At 57.2% G+C, this 5,573-nt stretch overlaps 1 long non-coding RNA gene across 1 annotated transcript; it reads right to left on the reverse strand.

The window, feature by feature from the left end:
• Positions 1-1,834: 1,834 nt before the first annotated feature.
• LOC117066713 lies at positions 1,835-2,974 on the reverse strand. Its single transcript, XR_004430456.1, has 3 exons — positions 2,820-2,974; positions 2,333-2,602; positions 1,835-1,958 (listed from the first exon to the last, which is right to left on the reverse strand). It is a non-coding gene; the product is annotated as an uncharacterized LOC117066713 (long non-coding RNA).
• Between the last annotated feature and the right edge of the window lie 2,599 nt (positions 2,975-5,573).

The following is a 5,573-nucleotide window of genomic DNA, read 5'->3' on the forward strand; positions in this document are numbered from 1 at the left end:
ATATGTAAATCTCTCTCTTTTTTTTCCCCCCCATTTTCATTATCATGTGGGCCAGGCATGGTGACTCACGCCTATAATCCCAGCACTTTGGGAGGCCAATTTGGGTGGACTGCCTGAGTTTAAGAGTTTGAGATCAGCAAGGGCAACATGGCAAAACCTTGTCTCTGCAAAAAATACAAAAATTAGCTGGGCATGGCGGCACACTCCTGTGGTCCCAGCTACTTGGGAGGCTGAGGTGGGAGAATCGCTTCAACCTGAAAGGTTGAGGCTGCAATGAACATTGATTGTACCACTGCACTGCAGCCTAGGTGACAGAGCAAGGCCCTGTCTTGAAAAAAATTAAAATATGTGGTTTAGTTTCATTTATTGTTGCTATTTTATGCTACTGGAATTTTAATTTTCATTTATTCATATTTGATTTATGTTTATCAGACTTTCTTTCTTTTTTTTTTTTTTTTTTGAGATGGAGTCTCACTCTGTTGCCCAGGTTGGAGTGCAGTGGTGCAATCTCGGCTCACTGCAACCTCTGCCTCCTGGGTTCAAGCGATTCTCCTGCCTCAGCCTCCTGAGTAGCTGGGACTACAGGTGCACGCCACCATGCCCAGCTAATTTTTGTATTTTTAATTTTTGTAATTTGTAAAAATTTTTGTATTTTTGTATTTTTAGTAGAGATGGGGTTTCGCCACGTTGGCTGGGATGGTCTCAGTCTCTTGACCTTGTGATGCGCCCACCTCGGTCTACCAAAGTGCTGGGATTACAGGCGTGAGCCACCGCGCCTGGCCCCCAGCAAACTGATTTGAATTCAGGTCCTTATAGAGTCTGGGGCATCACCGAGGAATCATGCCTGCTTGAAGGGTGAAGGCAAAGAGTGAGCAAGGTGAAGGGGTGCTGGAAGCCAGAAGCCTGCGGAGCCTGCGAGGTGCCCAGCAGAGCAGGGTCCTCCACTCAGAAGGATTCCTGGACCTCACAGGCAGAGCTGGAGAGAGGAAAGGCTAAGCCAGCAGGAGCCCCACTGGGGGCAGATCAAATACAGACACGGGCAACAGGTCTTCACACCTGAGTGACATAAACAAGAGGGGTGCTGGGCCAGGGCTGATGGAATCGCCAGGCGTGACCAGAAGGCTCAGCGGGCCCTCTAAAGGCTGCCTACCCAGCACCTGGCCTTGGCCCGACCCAGAGGGTGTTCAGGGTACCCAGTAAATCTGTGATGAACAAACAAACAAGTGCATGAAGGCTAACTCCAGGAGGAGGAGCAGGGGTGCGGAAGGAGGATCAAAGGGATGGCGTACACGTCCCGGGAAGGCAAAGTGAAGGTCAGAGAGGAGCATTTTTTTTTTTTTTTTTTTTTTGAGACAGAGTCTCAGTCTGTCGCCCAGGCTGGAGTGCAGTGGCACGATCTCAGCTCACTGCAACCTCTGTCTCCCAGGTTCAAGCAATTGTCCTGTCTCAGCGTCCTGAGAAGCTGGGACTATAGGCACCTGCTACCACACCCGACCAATTTTTTTTTGTATTTTTAGTGGAGACAGGCTTTCACCATATTGGTCAGACTGATCTCAAACTCCTGACCTCAGTTGATCTACCTGACTTGGCCTCCCAAAATGTTGGAATTACAAGCGTGAGCCACCATGCCCAGCCGAGGGTGCAGCTTTTGAGGCAACTGAGAGCCTCTCTGACCTGAGAATCACAGCAACCTACTTGTGAGCAGCAGAAACACCTAGGCCAGGAGATGCGTTGGGAGGAATCTGTATCCCTTCAGGCTTCTCTTGTGGCCAGAGACCTGCACACCCTGCTCCGCCCCCACACCTCCCATCCCAATTTCTCATCTTACCCAAGGCAGGTCCCAGGAGAGGGCTGTGGGGCAGGAGGGATTTGGGCCCTGAGATAGGTGCTGCGGACACACGCTCCCATGGGAGAATGTTGCACGTGGCAGCTGATTTCGGTCCAAATCACAGCTGGTGCTATGAACCGCCGAGTGGAGGAAAAATAACCCAGGTGAGAAGTCAGACAGGCCCAGTCTGATCCCAGCTCTGCCCCGATTAGCCCTGTGACTTCTGAACAACACGCCACAAAGGCTCCTTGGATTTGAGGTAAATTAAGTGACATGGCACATATAAAGGGCCTGGTACCTAGTAGGTGCTCAAGAAATGTTAGCCAGTGCCCACGCCGGTTCTTCCCTGGCCTTTCCAGCTGTAGTTGGAGCACTGCTTAGAAATGTGTTCTGAGTTCTGATCAATTTATCCAGAACCCGCAAAACCCCTCACCTTCTCTTATCTGCCCCCAAACAGTCCCAAGTCATTGACAGCATCTTGAGCCTCCTGGCCCCTGGACTCACACGGTGAGGCCATTCGTGAAGATGAATGAAACGAAATCACCAGGCAGTGATACCAGGGCTGGATAGTCACCTTCTGGCACCTTCTAGACATCTCTCTGCACCTCGGTCTTTCCTTCTGCAAGGACAACAATATTACAGCCCCCCAACCCTCCGGAGGCACTCACGACAGGAGATTAGCATTACAAAGGCTCAGAATGGTGCCAGGAACGTGGTGGCCCCAGGAGGGATTCTACCGGTTCTGCAGACCCCACCGCACGAAGACTTCCTGGCCTGTAAAATGAAGGAAGAGCAACCCATCAGGCACTTGTCACTCACTGCCCGGCTGTCCTAGGCCATGGCCCCTTATCTGCGCGACACACACAACACACACACACAAACACACACACACACCTCCCTCTCCCCCTCTCCCTCAACCCTCCCGGCTCGGCAGCGGAGGAGCTGGGAGGGCCTGTCCCTGTCCCCCTGGCCCAGCCTTAGCCCCTATTACCGGAGGCCTCCGCTTTCTAGAACCCCGGGAGGGGTTTCGTGGACGTGGCTGTGCCGCAGGGGGGCGCTCTCCTACCGCCGTGCTCAGGGGTTGAACCCGGAGCACTCCGGGAGGGCTTCGGCAGGCGGGGAGGTGAGGCGAGCCCGGGCCGGGCCGGGCCGCGAGGGGGCGCCCCACTCCACCCTTGGCCTCCACCGCGCTCGGGCAGCTGGAACCTCCGAGAAGGTCCAGGGTGCAGGGGAAGGGAAAGGCCTAGGGGCCGGGGGCAGGAGGGGGCGCTGAAGAGGGAGGGGCCGTGGAGACGGAGGGGAAGCAAACAACGAGGGGGCATCCAGAGGCCCCCGGGAACCCGACCTGGGGGTTGGGCAGGAAATCAGGGGTCGGGGCAGCCTGCTGGGGGCTTCTCGCGCCCCCCATTCCCCATTCCTCTGAACCAGTCCGGAAGGGGGGTTCGGCTGACAAGCCGCGGTGGCGTCAGCCGCTGGCACCCGCTGCTGCCCGGCCTGTGGCTCCAGGCAACCTGGGATGATGCGGGGCCTGCGCTGGGCGGCGGGAGCGGGTGCGGGCGACCCCCATCGCGGGCCCAGGCGCTGCTCCAGCAGGCCCAGGAGCCCCCACAGGCCCAGGCGCGCCCCTGAGGCTTGGCTCCCCGGGGGCCGCGTGCCCGGAACGTGACTCAGCGCTTTCTCCGTGCCGGGCTGCGGTGGGGAGAGGGACGGAAGCGGCGGGTGGCGCTGTCCTCAGGAAGGGCCCCGCATAGGCCCCCGCCAGTAGGAATCTTTCCCGAGTAGGGCAGGTTCGTTCATTTGTTCACGAACTCAGCGAGGCAGGAAGCGGGAAGAGAGAGGAGAGCCCGAATAAGAAGATGGTTCTCTTGGAAACGTGGGAATTTGGGGTGCGCTGCAGGCCTGGGTTATCCAGGCCACAGGAGAGACACAGGGCTGTGGCCTGGGTTGGGGGAACAGCCACAGCTATGGGGCGTTTCAGGGAGGCCGAGGCACAGGCGTATGGACTGGATTTTGAAGGATGGGAGAAGGGGGCCTCAGGACAGGGACCGGCCTTATGGAAGGAAAGCTGGGAAGTAGGGAGGGGGCCAGGGGTGTCGGAGAGGACAGCTGAGTGTGGCGGGAGTGGAGGCAGAGCGGCCCTGGGGCCCCGGCGTCAGCTGAGGTTGCACTGTGTTTGGAGAGGAGCCTGGGAGGAGTGGGCTGCCTGGCAGGAGTGGCCTGGGGGCCGCAAATAAGGAGGATGCGGTGCCTTGGGCAGTAAATGAGAAGACACAGGCTGCTGGCTGGGGGCGGGAGGGCACAGGGAAGCCCTGCCCGGGAGCAAGCCGAGAGTCAGGTTTCCCCACCCTTCCCCTCAGCCCCAAACTGAGGACTGATGGATCCTGCCCCTGCGGTGGGAAACCAGGAGCCTCATTCCCTGAGTGGATAGCTGCCCTGAGGCAGGGGATTGAGTGAGATGACCCTGAAGGGAGTCCCCAGTGTGCTCTTGCTCTGTGGATTTGCGCGTGGTTCACACTCACGGAAGGGTCCTCCTGTCTGCCTGAAATGAATGAATGAATGAACAGAGATATCTCAGCGTGTATTACCTGGGGGGATACCACTCACACTTCCTTCTTCAGTAAGGGTTTTTTAATGAGGCCAGGGAGGAGGCTGGGCTGGAGGTGAGGCCTGGGCGCCTGAGGGCAGAGGGACAGGTGGGACAGGCCTGAGTCGCCTTGCTTTGGTTCTTTCTCTCTCTCTCTCCCCCCCCCTTCTTTCTTTCTCTCTCTCTTTCTTCTCTTCCTCTCTTTCTTTCCCTCCCTCCCTCCTTCCTTCCTTCTTTTTCTTTTTTGGAGCTTCACCCTTGTAGCCCAGGCTGGAGTGCAGTGGCGCAATCTCAGCTCACTGCAACCTCCACCTCTCGGGTTCAAGCGATTCTCCTGCCTCAGCCTCCCAAGTAGCTGGGACTACAGGCGTGCGCCACCACATGCGGCTCATTTTTTTCTTTTTAGTACAGATGGGGTTTCACCGTGTTGGCCAGGCTGATCTCGAACTCCTGACCTCAGGTGATCCCCCGCCCCCCCACCCCTTCTCAGCCTCCCAAGTGCTGCAATTACAGGCGACAGCCACCACGCCCAGCCTCCTAAGCTGCCTTTCTGATAGTTCCACACTATCTGCCCAGCTGAAAAATCTGACTTTTGGATCTGGCTCTGCCAGTAAGTCATTGTGAGAATTGGGGTATATCCTGCCACCCCCTATCCATGCTGCCGTGCTCTGCTAAGCACCAAGTGTGTGCCATACCTGACTCCGGCCAGGTGCCACAGAGAACTGCACACTGCCTCTGCCCTCCCGGAGCTCCCAGTCCAGCAGGGAGACACAGATGCTGATGTGAGTGGAGAGGTGGCAGATGTCCACATGGGTCCCCCAGCCGGCAGTGCCCATGAGAAGCCAGCCTCTCCTGTGCCACCATCCTCAGAGCTGTGCCTCTCTGTGCCTCATTCTATTCAGCTATAGGTGACACTAGAAGGCTCCTGAGGCCTCCTGCAGATGACAGGTGCTTGCTGTTGTCATTGAGAGCTACTCCAGCTGCTCCTGCCTCCCACAAAATGGCAAACAGACAAACCCCTACCTCCCACCCGCACCCCTCAAGGAATCTGGGCCTGCAGCTCCCCAGGACCAGACTTGGAGCTGGGGTCTGCCAGAGGCCCAGCCAGCTGATATGGTGCCTCCAGAGCTCAGGACCCAGCCCAGGTGCTTCCCCCAACAA

Source organism: Trachypithecus francoisi, unplaced genomic scaffold (assembly GCF_009764315.1).
Source record: "Trachypithecus francoisi isolate TF-2019V2 unplaced genomic scaffold, Tfra_2.0 Lachesis_group20, whole genome shotgun sequence".
NCBI classification, from domain to species: Eukaryota; Metazoa; Chordata; class Mammalia; order Primates; family Cercopithecidae; genus Trachypithecus; species Trachypithecus francoisi.